Consider the following 15,180-nt stretch of genomic DNA (forward strand, 5'->3'; position numbering starts at 1 on the left):
AGGAGAAAGCACTCACCTCTCACCAGAGGACCCTTGAAAAGTCCCCTGGTCTCTCGGAGCCCCGGTTTCCTCACCTGCAGCACGGGAGTGTTGACACTGCCACCCACAGCTGCCTAACCCTAAAACCCGGCTGCCCGGCCCGTGGTCTCAGCCAGCGCAACGAGGCACGAGAAAGCAGCATGGGGCACAGAGGCCTCTGGTTCGACCGACCCTAGCCCCAAACCACTAACAACCTAAATGTCTGTCAAACGCGAACGGCGAAACAGACTGCAATACGCTCACACCGTGGAGTATTACTCAGCAATGAAAAGGGATGAGCTGCGGATACAGGAACAACACGGGCAAATCTCAAAACCTTTATGTGGGTGAAAGAAGCCAGACACGCAAAGTACATCCTGTGGGACTGTTTTATTATGAAACTTCAGAAGATTCCAGAACTTCCAAGACAGATGGCAGACAGCAGGTGCTTCTGGTGGGGGAATGGGGTTCTTTTGCGGGTGATGGACACACTCTGTATCTTGATTGTGGTGGTGGTTCTATGAATATTCACACTGGTCAACGCATCTGATCACAGGTTCATTACATCTCAGTGAGGCTGGATTTTTTAACCATAACAAAAATATACACCTGCATCTTAGCACCACCAACTCCAACCCCGGGCCCAGGGCCTATCTCCCCACTTCCAGCTCAGCTCTGCTGGCTCCTAACTGAGCCCCTGATTGACGAGCGCTGGACAAGGCAGGTCAGGGTTGACTGCCAGATGTGTCCCTTCTGCGCTGGGTCATTTCGAGCAAATCGTGTGCCTCTCTGCCCGTCAGGCTCCCCGTCAACAAAAGCAGGGTTATAAATAGCACGCTCCTGGGAGAGTCATTACAGAGTAAAATGAACCAGGGTGAAGGCACCAGCTGCAGGCCCTCGGCATACAGCAGGGGCCTCATTATTGTTGCTGCAAAGTGACAAACAGGCAGGCAGCAGGCCCAGAGTGGACAGGACTGGCCAGCATTCTTGTCCCCCAACACCCACAAGCACCGGCCAGACGAGACTCCAGGTCTGGGGCACCAAAGGCCCCCCGCTGCCAGAGCTCTGTCTGGGGCCCCTCCCTGGTGCCTGCTGTCCAGGGCAGGACAAGGCCCCCCCACCCCGGGAGGGTGGAGCCAGAAGGCTGAGGGCTCTGGGGGAGGGGCTGGCCCTGAGGGTGGCACAGGACCCCTGAGAGGTCTTTTCGGACAGGAGCTGGCCGGCAGAAGGGGTGTCCTGGTGAGAAGCACGGCTTGGCCATCTGGCCGTCACGTATACCCTCGCTGGGTAGGACAACGGTCACCCCAGAGCCCACTCATTTATGAAGGAAAAAAGATGACAACAATGAAAGGACGGCAGGGAGAGTCTGCGGGGACCGGGTGTCGGTTCTCTGCCAGCTCACCTGCAGCCAAGGACGTCCCCCTACCCTGGGAGTGATGGAGCCAGCGCGCCCGGGAGCTGGCGGGAGGGGCGTCCCCCGGGCCCGATTAGAGGGCCAGCCGCAGGCAGACACGCTCGCCTGTCAGCCTCGTCCTCCCAGCCTGCCATCAGAGGCCCCATTAATTGCTGTCATTTGAGGGTGGCCTGTGGGGAGAAGGAGGGGGGCTGTGGGAAGGGGAGGAGGAGGGGGAGAGGGAGGGAGGGAGGGAAGGGGGAGGGCGAGGAGGAGCAGGAGGGAAAGCGGGGCCAGGGCTGAGCATCCCAAACTGGAAGGACGGCGAACCCATGCACTCCCCCCGGATAGAGGGACCAGGACTCGCCCAGCCAGGGACAAAGCCGGGGCACCCGCTGCCCAGGTGGGGCCAGGTCCAGAGGGGCCGGATTGTGCCGGACTGGGCCAGCGGGCGTGCTCCCACACCCACACCTGCTCACCTGTCTGCCTGCGGCTGGCGCTGACCCTCCACCCCGGGGGTCCAGAAGGCCCGGCCGCCCCAGCCCCCTGCAGCCCAGCCCCCACCACATCCGACCCCTCACTGGAGATCTCCCCTCCACCGGGCACCATGCTGGGCGGGGTTCAAGGCACGGTGAACCCTGCACTCCCCCTGTGCCCGAGGCTCACACAGCCCCCCCCACCCAGGATGCCGGAAGTCCCCCGACCCCCACATCCAGATCCAACCTACACCCGACTTCGGGGCCAACCCAAACACAGCCGCCGCCTCCGAGGACCTACACCAGCACGGCGGACTCGGGAGCTGGGCATCGTGGGTTCAAATCCTCCCTCGGTCCCTGGCACCCTGGGGACACCACAGCTCCTCCCTGTGCCTCAGTTTCCTCACCGGGAGAATGGGCACAACGACAGCACCTGTCCAGCGGGGTCATGCTGAGGATAACGAGATGGTTCCAGAGCTGGGGACGGGCTCGGACGCGATGCCAGCACTGGCGGGCTTGCGCTGCTCTGTCACCATCCCCACGCTGTCCACGCTGACCCTCACATGCGGCCCCTCTACCTCTGACGGGATCCTTTCTCAGAAACGCCTGCCCCCCCCACCCGCCTCCAGCCCCAGCAGGCCGCCCCAGGGTCTCAGAAAGGCTCCCAGCTGCCAAGCAAGAGCCCCGGGGCCCGGGGTCCATGTGGGGCCTCTGTCTCTGGGGAGGGAACTCAGAGCATCCCCCCGCTGTCCTGCCCTCCCCAGACAGGCCTTGTCTCTGGGCCGAGGAGCCACTTGGGTCCTGCCAGGGCTCCTGGCAGCATCAGGCCCCCTCGCAGGGGAGGCCCCGCCCCTGCCCGTCTGCCTCCCGCAGCTGCCCCCCCCCCCCCGGCCCCCCAGAGGAGGGAGCTAAGTGCTTGCAGACAAAAAGCCCTTTTATCGTCCTCGGGAGGCCGGGCCTGACAGCAGATAACTCAGCCTGGAGGAAGGCTCCCATTAGGCTGGCGATGGGATTGATGAGGCCGAGAGCAGGGCGGGAGGAGGAAGGAAGAACACCCAGGCCAGGCCCGCTTCCCTCCAACTCCGAAGGCACCAAGGACACCAGGCGGAAAACCCGGCTGGGTGGATCGCCGCGTGGTGGACCGTCACCAGTGTGGCCCACGCCTCCCCTCCTCCAGGATGGAACCAGCCGCTGTGGGGCCGCCGCCCGGCTCAGGAAGCAGACAGTCCTGCCTCCTGGGGGCCCCAGAGGCTCAGGAGCAAAGGAGCGAGGCCGGCCCCAAGGAAACCCCACCCATGGGCGCAGACCTCTGCAGACCAAGAGCCCACCCCACACCTTCAGGGCTCTGCACGGGCTGTTCCCTCCCTGGGGACCCCTTCCTGCACAGACCTGCACACTCCCTCCCCTCCTGCGGGTCTTTGCTGGTGGAGGCCCACCTGCCCCTCATTTGAAACTGCCACCCCCAGCCCCTCCTCACTCCCCAAGCCCCTCTCCGCCAGTTCTTCGCCCCAGCACTTCCTGCTGAAGGACACGCTACATATCCGACTTGTCCACTGTCTGTCCAGCCAAGAAGGATGTTTGTCCGTCTACACACAGCTCTCTCCAGCACCCAGAACAGTGCCCTCGACAACCCTCATAAGTGACAGACAAGAAAACCGAGGCACAGAGGCATCTCAGCACCTGGGATTTGCACCCAGGTCTACGCGCGGCCCGTTCACTGCAGAACCGCCCGGGAGCCCAGGATCCAAGGGCTGGGGGTCAAGGACAAGGACGGAAACACGCCTCCCACCTCTCAGCGCTGTCGGCTCAGGGAGGCCCGTTCCCATCTCTCAGCCTCAGTTTACCCCTCTGCAGAATGGGGTCATGCACGTGACCCCCTCCCCCCTTGCTGTCCCTCCCAGGACACTGCCCCAGTTCCTGTCTGCACCCAGTGTGGCCTCGATGGGGGGAGAACAGTGAGAGGCGCTTGGCAGCCCAGGGACCCGGGACGTGCCAGATCTCAACCCTGTGGTGGAAGCCTGAGGTCAGGCTCTGCTGGCGACCCCTCGGCCCCCCCCTCAGTCCCGCCTCGGGGGCCAGGCCCGACTGACACCCCTGCACCCTCAGAAGAGCAGCTCAGTCAGCGACAGGTCAAGAGAGATGCTGGGGCACTGACAAGCGCTCGCCACCTGCTAGGTGCCAAGGGCTCGCGATGGCCAGCGGCCCACGCCCCGTGTCTCCAGCCTCGGCGGGCCGACGGTGCCCAGTGTCACAGAGCCCAGAAGGAGCCCAGCTGTCGCATGGGGGAGGCCAGCGCCCACACCCATGACCACCCCTTCCTCCACTGGCACGGACAGGGCTGGGCGCTCACCCGTGTCCCGGCGCCCCCAACACAGCCCCTCCGGGAGGCGTCCTCCGCAGCTCCCCCAAATCACCAGACTCTTGGGGAGCGGAGTGGAGTTCCCCCGTCATGCCCACCGGGGTCTCCGGGGACCTGACCGCCTTCCCCAGGCCTGGGTCAGCAGCCTGTCCTCCCCCCACTGGGCCCCACGGCCCGGGGGACGGGTACCAGACCCAGGGAGAGGGGGCCGCAAGTTCAGCTCCCTCCTCTGAAAGGTCTTCCGGCTGCTTAAGAAACCTACAAAACACCTGAAACTTAGCAACAATCCCCGCCAACGCTACGGGGGATTCGATTCTGTCCCCATTTTACAGATGGGGAAACTGAGGCACCGGGAAGCTAAGGGCCTTGCCCGAGGTCACACAGATAATACATGGCAGAGGGAGCTCTGCCCTCAGGCAGCAGGCTCTGGAGTCCCTGCTCTGGAGCCCTGTGCCCTGCCTCTCAGTTAAGGAACAACATCAAACACAGAACGCCATGCGCCACCAGGCTAGCACCCAGATCCCACCTCCAGGCCTTTGCCCACCGCACCACCCACACCGGGACTGCCCTCCCTCTCCCCGGACACCAGCCCTACCCGTGCCCCGAGCCCAGTCTCCAGTCCCCCTGGTGTAGGTACAATCTGGGGAGACCCCCGGCTTGGGAGCGATCCGGGGAGACACCCCGCGTAGAAGCAATCTGGGGAGACGCCCGGCCGTCAGGGGTTCTGGGGGAGGGGGCAGTGGGCCCAAACAAGCCGCCATCCGCTCGGCTATGAAGTGAGCGCGTTGGAGAGGAATTTGCCAGCTTTCCTGGGAGAGTCAACAAAGGGTTCGAGTCCCAGCTCTTTGCTTCAGCTGAGATTGGGGACAGGTGACCCATCCAAGCCTCAGTTTCCCCGTTTATAAAATGAGGATCACAGCCCGTTCTGAAGCGCCGCTGTGACACCCATACAGCGGCGTGACCCGTGAAGGGCACTCACTGTGACTCTCCACGCCAAGAGCACCCCTGTGCCGGCGCTGGTCCACGTTGGCCCGTTCAAGGGTCACAGCCGCCCTACGTGGGACACTGGTGTTGTCCCCAGCTTACAGGGGGCAAGTCGAGGCACAGGGAGATAAAGTCATGGCCTGGGCGCCCAGCGGGAAAGAGGCAGTGCACGGTGACCTCGTGGCACACAGGTGTCTGGCGAGGGCCTCCTCCAACACTGGCCACGCCACCCCGGGGACCCCTCCTCAGACACTGCCCGCCCCGCGTCTGCAGCCCGCCTTCAGAGCACTGAAGCCATGTGCCCGTGAACCCCGAGACGGAGAAAACCCACGTCCCACAGCCACAGTCAGGGGCCGCCCTTCCCTGGGGATCTGCTGAACATCACTGCGCTCGGCCAGAAGCAGCCCATCCCCGGGGGACCCCACAACCTCCCCCAGCCGCTCCCAACTCTGGGGTGCCGGCCACGCCGAGCCCCCCACCACATCCACAAGCAACTCCCGACTCCCTGCCCATGAGAAGGAAGGTCCCGGCCACACAAATCCCCCAGACAGAGAGAGGGGACAGACACAAACCTACCAGAAATGGCCTCCAGGGACGCCGTGTCCTCAGAGACTCCGGGGGACCTGCAGGAGAAAACACCATCTTGTTAGCAAAGATCCAGCCTCTCAGTGTGTCAACCTCGGGCAGAGGCTGCCGTGCCCGCCAGGCTGGTGCAGGGGACACAGCAGGCCACGTGTTCCCCACGACAACCCTGTGAGGCACGGACTGCTACCCCATCTGACAGAGGGGAAACTGAGGCTCAGAGAGTCAGTCTCAGGCCCTCCGTCCCACAGCCAGGAAGTCACAGACTGTGTGGCTACAGAGGCAGCTCGCACACCTGAAAGGTCACCAAGGGGCCCGGGCCCACATCACAGCGTTCCTGGGAAATCCCCCACTAACTTCCTGGAGGGCCCATAGCCAGTGAGGGACACCCCCAGGGGGTGCCGACTGTCCTCACTGGAGGACTTCTAACCCAGAGTAAGAACTCACGCAATGAAAGCTAGGCTCCAGGACACGAAACTCACCCCCAAACAAAGAGCCGGCGGACCCTAGAGAAAGGGGCAGACAGGCTTGACAACGCCTCACAGAGGCGGCTCCACAGACGGCCGACAGGCGCAGGAAAAGGCGCTCCAGATCTCAGCCACCAGGAGAGTGCAAGTTACAACCACGCACCAGCACCACACCCCCACAGGACGGCTACGGCAGGCAGACAACACCAAGTGCCCCCGAGGACGCAGGTCGGTGGAACCCTCAGACGTCACTGGTGGATGCAAAACGGGGCAAGTACTTTGGAAAACAGGTGGGCAGTTTCTTACAAAGTTAGAGACACAGCGGGCGGCCGTATGACCCCACAAGGCCACTCCTCGGTATCTAACCCGAAAGTCCACCGGAGGTTCGCACACGAATGTTCATACTGCTCGATTCACCACGAGAACACTGAAGACAGGCCCTCTCTCCGTCCACGGGCTCAGGGATAAACCAGGGGACGGCCCATGGGACACTCTCCACAACGAAACGGAAGGAACCACAGCCACCCGCAGCCCCGCGGAGGGACGTCCGCCTCCTACGCTCAGCACGAGCCCCTCGCCAGGGCTTCAGCCGCCAGGGTCCCGCTGCACTATTCTGGGAAGGGCACAACCCCCTGGGCACACGGAGAGGTCACCGAGGTGGTCAGAACAGAACACAAGGGGGTTCCCACGAAGGGAACGACGCCGACGCCCTCTGGGGAGAAGGAGGAGGCCACAGGCGTCCCCTTTATAGTGAATTACTCTCTACTCTGAGCCCAAGTGTTTGCTCACCCCCTACTGTGTCTGCCTCTGCACGAAAAAGAACAAGTAAAAAAAGCACACAGCAGGCAGAGGGTCCAAAATGCGGCATGGCCCCAGCTCTCCCACCGACGGCCTGGGCTTGCGCAAGCCACCAGCCCTCTCTGAGCTCGGTCTCCCATCCGGAAGATGGGCCCGCTCATTCCCAAGCATCTCGGTCTTCGGTGGGCCTGCAGGGACCCCTCCTCCACCCCGGGCCGCTCGCCCAGGGCCAGAGGCGGAGGCAGCTGCCTGTGTGCTCGGGTTCTGGACTCCTGGCTCCCTGGGTTCAAATCTGGGCTCTGCCCTTCCTGGCTGTGCATCCTGGGACAAGCAGCTCCACCTTTCTGAACCTCAGGGTCCTCATCTCCCAAACCGGCACGATGATCAAACGCTGGCCTCACAGGACGCGGGAGTAAAGTGTGCGCAGAGCCAGTGCGCACACAGCCAGCGCTCCACTACTGCCGCCCCACCCCGGGGAGACTGCTAAGCTCCAAGAGCCCGGCCCCCCGGCAGGCCCCTTCTGACCCCTAAGAGGGGCAGCTGCAGGCGGCTCCTGCAGGACAATTCCTGCCCCTTTTTCTGTTCTTTGGGGGTTTTTTCCACTCTGATGCCCCCAGGTGTGGCACTTGGTCCCGCCATCGGCCGCAGCTCCAGAGAAGCCCTGCGAGAGGCTGGGGACCGGGAGGCCAGGTCCCTCCAGGCCGCCCAGCCCCCGCTCCTGGAGCCTCCAGGGCCGTCCCCTGCAGCAGATCCCACAGAGAGCCTAGGCAGGGTCAGGCCCGGGGGGCACCCTCCGCAGGAGCCACCTCGGAGCGACAGCCGCCAGATCAGACCTTATCTTCTTCCAACCCCAGCCAGCCCCTCCTGCCGTCCCCAAATGGACACACGGCACCCGCTCCCACATGCCCGCATCCCCGCCCGCAGCCTCCCACACGCCCGCATCCACGCCTGGAGGCTGCCACGCACGCTAGACCCATGACCACAGGCTCCCATGCTCGCTCACTCAGCCCAGAAAGGCTGGCCGGGAAACCAGCGCCCCTCCTCCAGCGCCCCAGCGGGCACCCATGGGCCTGTCCCGTCCGAGCACAGCGGCTGAATTCCAGCCCCATCCTCCTCTCCCCGGGCTGAGCAGACTGTTTCCCAGCGAAGCAGAGACAGGAGCGAGGACCAGCCCCAAGCCCCCAGCCCACCGCACCCGGGCTCCAGCACTCCAGTGGCCCCCAGGGCCCCAGGCTGAGACCCGCCCGCTCCAGGCACCAGCCCCTCACCAGGCCCCAAACAAGCCCCATCCAGCCCACCTCCCTCCCTCACCCTCCTCTCTGCCCTCCCAGCACCAGCACAGCCTTCTCCTCCACCAAGCATGCCCAGATCACCCCAGCCAGACATGTCCATCCACCCAGCTCAGAGACCAGAAGCCACTAGCCCAAGGCCACACAGCTGCAGGAGGGCAGAGCCAGCCAGGATTCGAACCCAGAGGCAGCTGTCCAGCTTCTACGGGGACACCATCACCCTTCTGCCAGTCGACAGGCTTGCCAGAGCCGAGGGCCATGGGGGGACACGGACACACACACCACATCCAAACGTCCCACGGGGCATGAATAAACGAGCCGAGGGCCAGGGGGGACACGGACACACACACCACATCCAAACGTCCCACGGGGCATGAATAAACGAGCCGAGGGCCATGGGGGGACACAGACACACACACCACATCCAAACGTCCCACAGGGGCATGAATAAACGAGCGCGATAACTTCAAAGCACAGTGCTCAGTGCCAGACATAAGCCAGACGGAACATGACATGGGGGACAGGCAGGAGGAGGCGGGCCCTCAGGAGGTGCCTGGAGCCCAGGCCACAGAGACTAGGAGGTAGGGCGCTCCGGGAGGAAGGCACAGCACACAGGAAGGCCTGGCGGTGGGAACCAGCTAAACTGGAAGAGCCGGCAGGGCTGGAGGGGGCCGGGGGTGGGGGGTTATTTCCAGGGCAGGGGCACAGGAGGGCAGGCACCCTCTGCTGTAACACAGAACCCAGGACAGGTGCGAGGCGGGGCAATCCCTGAGGGCTCCACAGAGGCGGCTACCTCCTCCCCAAGCCTCGCCCAGGCCTCCTCTGCACAGAGTCTCTTCTAAGATCAGAATCCAGGGCTCCAGCCTCAAGCCGGGGCAAGCACACCCCAGCACCTCCAGGCCTTTGCCACCATGCCCTGCCGCAGCCGCCCGGGGGGCAAGGCCTTGACCCTGCAGGCCCCTCAAGGCGCTATTGCACAATGCTCCCTCCTGGCCTCCAGCCTCAGCCGCTCCCTCAGCGGCCCCGCAGGCACGTCTTCGTCGGAGAAGGAGAACAGTGTGGATGGAGCACTCAACGCCCGCAGACAACGGGCAGGCGGCAACAGAGTCAGCGGGTTCCAGCCCCGGCTCCGCACTTCTGCACGGCGCCCAGCCCCTTCATCTCCCCGTGCCTCTGTGTCGCCACCTGTAAACTGAGTGGTGGGGACCACATCCCCTCAGAGGGTTGCTGTAAGGATTAAATGTGTTAATACACAACAGCCCCTCAGAACAGCGCCTGGTACAACGCTCCAAGAACAACCGGGAAACTGAGGCATGGTATGGTCACCTGTCCCAAGTGTCTCAGCTGGATGGAAGCAAATGAAAAAAGGGCTGAAACTCAAATCCTTTTCTGACCCCCCCCCAGAGACCCCAGCAAATTCCTCCCAAATGTGCTCATTTCACAGCCAAGCAGACTGAGGCCCGTATCGGATGGGCCTGGTACATCCAATACAATTTGCCCTGGTACATCCACCAGCAAGCTGTCTCTTCAGAGAGCTCCTACACATCCCTCAAAGCCCAGCTCTGTCACGCCCTCCCCCCTCCCCCCATGAATAAGCCTTTCTTGACAATCCAGGCATGCCCTGGCCCTCACTGCCACCCCCCCCACAAAAGCTCTGCCTGCCCAGCAGACCCTGAGCCCTTCAGGAAAGGGCCTGCCTCATCCCTCAGTGGGGCCTCGAGGCCTGGCCCAAAGCCAGATTCACAGCGAGACCAGCAGGGTGAGGCTCAGAGCAAAGGAGGCTGGGAACAGAGGAGGGCCAGGCCCACAGGAGGCCAACGCCGTGGGGTGCAGCTGACAGTAGAGCTGAGAGGGCCTGGCACACAGTGGGCCCGGCCAGCTCACAGCAGACCCAAGCCAGTGGCAGCACGCAGTGAGTACACACGGGCGCACAGTGGGGCCAGGACTGCAGCAGGCAGCAGGGGAGGCTGGACCTGCAGTCTTTCACCCAATCCCTCCCCCAGACAAGCCCCCATGCACCTCCCACAGTCCTCTCCTCCAGGCAGCCCTCACTCCCTCACACTCAGCAATTTCCAACGTGGCTGCAGTCACAAAGCCAACAACAGCAATAATAATAGTGGCCATAACTAGCATTCAGCCGCTCAGAGCTGGCCCGGGGCCGAGCCCTCACTTACTTCCTTACCTCCAACCACCCTTAGGTAGGCTCCCTACTACCCCCACTTTACAGATGAAGAAACTGAGGCAGGAGGCTGAGTCATTGCCCCAGGGTCGTAGGGTCGTGAGAGGAGAGGTCAGGACCGGAGGCCAACCCTGCACGGGGGGCTGCTCGAGGCTCCTCCTGGGCTAGTCAGACGCCGAGCCAGACAGCAGGGACGAGTTAGTCCTCCCCGCGGCCTCCGGAGCCCCCGCCCCGCCCGTCTCCCCAAGGACAGATGGAGGCTCTGAGAGGGACCACACGGCCTGGCTGCCACCCACCTCGGCGGCCCCAGCAGTGGGCAGGCGCCCCGCGATCCTCTCCCCGGTCAGTGCAGAGGCCGGACGCTGGGCCCCCGGAGGGAGCAGAAGCCACGACGAACCCACAGCACCACCAGCTGCACCAGGGCCGTCTCGGCGGCCTGGGCCCCGGGCGCCTGCCGGCTCTGCCACTCCAGCCCAGGACCTCGGCGCAGCAGCCCCCACCTGCCCACCTCGAACCACTCAGTGGGCACAGGGCAAGTTCTAGAAAACCCCCCAGGGCCTGAGGGGCTGCTATGCCACCCGCCACTCTGAGGAAAGGAAAGTGACCCCCACGTTAGCCTCTGCACAGCCACAACGCCCAGCAATGTGAACTGTGCTGGGCCACAAAGAGTGAGCCACGGGGCGTGTTCTGCAGAGTCCCTAAGCTGGACCCCAGGGACCCCAGAGATCCAGGCACTGGCCCCCAAGGGGCGGGCATGACCTCCAGAAGCAGTCCCTGCAGGTTGGACTCTGGGGACTTCAGGCACAGTGTGACCCAGGCATCCAAAGCTGGGGCAGGCCACAGCCCTGAGGCATTAGGAGGGCGGGGGAGGACCCAACGCCACTCCCAGAGCCACCGGGGTCTGCCTGGCACATCTTTTCACACCAGGGGATCAAGGAGCCTCTCCTGTCCCCAGGGGCCAGGTGTGGCCATCCATGACTGTGGCAGTGAGCAGCCCAGACAGCAGGAGCGTGAGGCAGGCACACTCCACAGCCCTTCCATTTAGAAGCCACCAGGATATTTCATGTTCCTTCGCAAGTGACAGCTGGGGCAGCCGGCCCCTACGGCTCTCCTTGAAGCTGCAGAGGCCGTCACCTGGGGTTCACCCTGCTCCCTGAGTCCCACCCACGGACTGTGCCCACTGGACCGCTGGGGGTGGGGGCGCAGGAGGGGGCCTCTCTCCTCCCCATCCCTCCCCCACTGCCCCACAGGGACCCCAGGGCTGCGAGTGAGCGGACAGGGCCTGGGCTAGGACTAAAAGGGGACAGGGGGCTGTGACCAACAGAAGGGGCCCAGGCTCATGCAAGGAGGGACACACAGCCCCATCCAAAGGGGCTCAAACAAGGAGGCACAGCCATCCAATGGTGGGGGACACAGCACACTCAAGGGGGCCCCGGGTCCAGCCCAGGAGGGCACACGGTCAGGGAGAGCTGGGGAGCCAGCCTGACCCCTGCCCACGAGCACCCCCAGCCCCCAAGTCCCTCTGGGCTCCGCAGAGGGCTGGGGTAACCACAATTACAGCCCCTCCCACACGCACTCACTGCCGCCAGGCCCTGGACCATCTCACTGCCCTGCCAGTGGGCACGATCCCGGCACCACCTCACAGGTGGGGAAACTGAGGCCCAAACACGTTCAGCAACGTACCGGAGATGACACGGCCAGCGAGGACGGGGGGAAAACCCAGGCGCCCGCCCTCGGCCGCCCCATTCTCCACTCTCCACCCCAAATTCAACGCGGACACGCTTCTCAGGAGCCTCCCGCCCCGCCCGTCTCCGCGCTCCGAGGCGCGGGGCCATCTGCGGAGATGGCGGCCACAGGAGCAATTAGACGCCAGGAAGGAGCCGGGCTATCGACCGCGCGCTGCGGGAGGAGGGGGCGGCGCGCTGGGCACCGGGCTTCCCGCCAGCCCAGGCCCAGGCCGTGAGGGTGGGGCTTCGCTCCGAGGCCTGCGGAGGGGGCCGCACCGAGCAGCATCTGTGCGTCCACCTGTCTGTCCGCCACCGTGCGACACCGCGGGGCCCTGGAGCCCCGCTCCCAGGGGGTCCCTGCGCCAGGCGCCGCCCAAAGCCCTTTCCCTGGCTCAGTTTTACCAGCGCCCCACGCACGGGCCACCGGGACTGGGCCCATTTCACAGATGGGGGCAGCGAGGCAGAGCCGGAGAAAGCGGCCCGGTTCCCACAGCTGCGATTTGCATGGGGCGGCAGCTCTAACCACACGCATCACCTCCGCCGGGGAGCCCCTCCGGGGTGGGAGCCGACGGGACCGCTCGCCGTAAAGAGAATTCAGGCTCTGCACGTAGGCGCACAGAGCAAGCGCCCCCAGCGTTAGCTGCTCGGCTGGCTCCCCTGGGGGAGGCCTGGCCGGGATCCAGGGGGTCCCTCAGGAGGGAAACCGCGGCAGACCCTTCCCGCCTCTGCCCCCGGCTCCCCGGCCCAGGAGCAGGGTCTGCGCCATCGGTGTCTGCTGGGCGGGGCGGGGGGCTGCCTGGGAGAGCCCGGGTGCCCTGGAGCCATCGATCGATCGATCGCCAGAAGCAATTAATTGTCGGGTCAAGAGAGGGTGAAAGAGATTTGTCACCAGGGGTCCAGGGGATCTTCCAGCGAGTCCGGCCCCTGGGGGGGAGGGGGGATTCCCGCTGACCAGTCCTGAGACAGAGACCGGGACCCCTGCACACTTCCTCCAGCACCCCCTCGACCCCTCGCCCCCACGGCCTCCCTCTGCGTGCTCCCCACTCGCAAGCTCGACTCTCCCAAGACCACCCCCGCCCCGCGCAGGCCGGGGGCGCGCCCCGCATCGGTGACCTGCGCACCAGGAGGGACCAGACCACCCTCCGGGGGTGCCCACGGCACAGACGGGAGCCCATGCAGAGTCCCAGCAGCCCCGAGTGGCCTGCGACCCGGATCGGATCCCAGGGGCACCACGCGCCGGGCGGGCGACCCCACCGCCATCGCTCCACTTCTCTGAGGCTGCTCCTTCTGCCATGGAGTGGAGCGGAGGACCGGGGTGGCTGAGCGCAGGCGCCCGGTCACATCCAGCTGCGCCTTTCTGCAAAGCCCGAGGGAGCGGCCTCGCTGCCCTGAGCCTCGGTTTCCCCATCTGTAAAGGAGAGGTGATGCCAGGAACTACTCGGTGTGCAATACGCGCCGGCACACAGCAGGCGCTCGGTCCAAGCTCCAGGTCCGGGCTCCCAGCCCCGACCCTGCTCGGACGTCCGTCAACGCCCCTCGCACCTGGGACCCCAGCCCCAAGCCCTGAGCCGCGCGGTGATCGCACACGGAGCGCGGCCTCGGGGGACGCCCAGACACGGACGGGACCCGGAGAGGGACGGGGCACGGGCCCCTGCGTGTCCCTCCGTCCGCCCCAAATCCCCGCGCACGCCCCGGCCACGTGCTGCCCCTCGCGTCGCCGTCGGGTGGAGAGACGCCAGGAAACCCCCCGGGCGCGCCTGCAGCGCCCGGGAGCCCGAGGCGGAGGCCCAGGCGCAGGCCGTGCACCCAGGCCCCACGGCGCTTTCCGACATCCCACGTGAGCAGCACCCCGCCTGCAGGTGCTCAGAAGCCCAGGTCCCCGGGGCGGCCCGGGTGACACTGAGTCAGAGCGAGAAAACTCAGCGGAAACTGAAAAGAGCCCGGGGGCCCCGCTCCCCGAGTGAGGCGCGCTGATTCACAGCTGCGCTGGCAAGTTCCTGCTTCTGCGGCCACGAGGGGGCGGGGACAGGGCCGCGGGACAGCCCCTGTGCCGGGGGTCCCTCTCCACCGGTGGGTGAGCAACGCTCCGTGCACACCAGATGAACGGATCACCCCTGGATTCGCACAACCAGGGGCCCCTGAGGGCCCAGCAGCCCGGCACAGCAGTGCCCCTGGGGCCGCACGTTGCTGGAGAGGCACACAGGAGGGCCCCACTGGGGCACAGGCTTCTACAGCTGCCTGGCAGGCCGCCCTGTGGTGACCTCAGGATCTGGCTGGAGACTCCAGTTCGAGTTTCCCGGTTCCACTGCTTTCCAGCTGTGTGACCCTGGGCATGTTGCTTAACATCTCTGAGCCACTTCCTCACCTGTGAAATGGAAACTCTCATCTCACAGGGCGGCCTTAGAGACTCAGTGAGCAGACGCATACAGAGGGCCTAGCAGACAGTAAGAGCTCAATACTTACCTTTTTCAGTTCCCAAACTGTCTTCTTATTGAAGTGAAATTCACACAACGTAAGCTTAACCATAGAAAGTGAACAGTTCAGGGGCATTAACTTCCTTCACGATGTTGTGAAAACACCACCTCTGTCTCGTTTCAAAACATTTCCATCACCCCAAAGGGACCCGGACCCACCAGCGGTCTCCCCCTACACCCCCTCCCCCAGCCCCTGGAAACCGCTATCTTCCTGTCTCTGTGGCTTTGCCTGTTCTGGACGTTTCACATCAGCAGAATCTCACACCTGCGGCCTTTGGCGCCGGGCTCCTTTCCCTCAGCATCGTCTTCACCCACATTCTAACATGGATCAGCACTTTGTTCCTTTTTAGGGCCGAATAGTATTCTATTGGGAGGATAAGCCAATTATGCTTTTTTTAAATAAGAAAAGTAAATATAAATAATGTTATAAGTAA

General features: G+C 64.3%; 1 protein-coding gene across 43 annotated transcripts in view; it reads right to left on the bottom strand.

The window, feature by feature from the left end:
- NCOR2 (nuclear receptor corepressor 2) overlaps positions 1–15,180 on the bottom strand; it is a 205,749-nt gene that overhangs the window by 172,333 nt on the left and 18,236 nt on the right. For 42 of the 43 annotated variants that reach the window (XM_070627248.1, XM_070627252.1, XM_070627251.1 and 39 more), the window contains one exon: positions 5,807–5,853. The exons of the other annotated variant lie outside the window; for it this stretch is intronic. The gene's annotated coding sequence lies outside the window, so the exon portion shown is untranslated. The remainder of the gene's footprint in view (positions 1–5,806; positions 5,854–15,180) is intronic. 43 annotated transcript variants of the gene reach the window in all.

Source organism: Equus przewalskii, chromosome 7 (assembly GCF_037783145.1).
Source record: "Equus przewalskii isolate Varuska chromosome 7, EquPr2, whole genome shotgun sequence".
NCBI classification, from domain to species: Eukaryota; Metazoa; Chordata; class Mammalia; order Perissodactyla; family Equidae; genus Equus; species Equus przewalskii.